The sequence below is a fragment of the Habropoda laboriosa genome, unplaced genomic scaffold, assembly GCF_001263275.1.
Source record: "Habropoda laboriosa isolate 0110345459 unplaced genomic scaffold, ASM126327v1 scaffold176, whole genome shotgun sequence".
NCBI classification, from domain to species: domain Eukaryota; kingdom Metazoa; phylum Arthropoda; class Insecta; order Hymenoptera; family Apidae; genus Habropoda; species Habropoda laboriosa.
Window position 1 is genome coordinate 1,467,607 of NW_017100321.1, and position 1,305 is coordinate 1,468,911.

The 1,305-nt window shown below is 45.7% G+C and overlaps 1 protein-coding gene across 1 annotated transcript in view; it reads left to right on the forward strand.

Moving 5' to 3' along the window:
- LOC108574218 (dorsal-ventral patterning protein Sog) overlaps nucleotides 1–1,305 on the forward strand; it is a 67,454-nt gene that overhangs the window by 37,960 nt on the left and 28,189 nt on the right. The gene's annotated exons all lie outside the window — the stretch shown is intronic.

The window sequence follows — 1,305 nt, forward strand, 5'->3', positions numbered from 1 at the left end:
GGTACAAATTGAAAAATGAATTACAAATAGTAGAGACTCTAGGTTAGTCTAACGAGACCTGACAAACCCAATATCATAGTTTCGACGAAGAAAAAAATGTAATTGGAGGGTTAAGGTGCGCATCTAACAAGGGAGAGAGACTATACGACAACGTAGCATTAGACTCGCATATTTGCGATGCGGTGGCGTATCGAGGCTCTCCTCTCTCGAGCTCCTGTAGTTGCTTAGGACCGACTCTGCGCTTAGAACGACTTAGCACACACGGTGCAACGACCTCGCGCAACGAGCCTTACTGTGTGTATCTTTCGTTCCTCTCTCTCTCTCTCTCTCTCTCTCTCTCTCTCTCTCTCTCTCTCTCTAACGAGCGTGTGCACATCTAAAGCAAACGGACGACTGGACGAGCCCAAAGAGACCGATTTCTCCGCCTCCTCTCGTTCTCATCTCTCGTTCTTGGTACTCGCGTGGAGCGTCGCGACGCCCGCATCGTATCGGGGTTCTGGATGGACTCAAACGTGATTTACCACCGTGGGTTCCGTTTAATGGGTCCGTTGGAAACGTAGGCATTTTATCGGTGATCAACGGACAATGTTGTTGTATTCCATTTTAAACATGGCGGACGCCATTCTGTCGTCTGCTTGATCGATATATGGCGTGTGTGGTTTTTGTATCGAATACCGTGTATTCTTTCACGATACAAATATTTCTTTCACTATGTAGCATTCGATTTTACTTAGTCTACGATTTTATATGTATAAAGCTACTTGACCATCTTATATACGGTGATTTCAAATGAACCGTACATAAACACCATCAGTTTCTTCAGTGACAATCGTATACTGCGATTCAAAGTGGTGCGTACATTCAGTTAAAATATTAACAAGGCGTGTCACGTGTGTTGCTCGAAGCGCCTCCAAATGTCCATAAAGCGATATCGATGTTTCGGTTAGTCGAGAAACTCTCCATAGCGAGGTGTGACATGCACAAATCCGTCGGTAACTAGCATGTAACGCTCTCTCCGAGTGTTTCAGACGGGGAGAGGATGAAAGCTGTTTCTTAGAAGCGATGATAAATCACATAATCCGACGGTAAAAGAGTGTGTGCCCCTCGTTATTTTCGGCACGAGCCTGCGGTCGAGTATTTATTTTTACGCGGAAAAAGGAAAGGACGTCGTAACGCTCATACACGGGCCTAACACTGGTTTTTTCCCCCTTTTTTTTTTTTAGCGGAAGAAGGTGAGCTGCTGCGTCACTGTTAAACGAGGCAACGGCCTTGCGAGAATGGCTCACGCTCTTTTTTCCTTCTTCC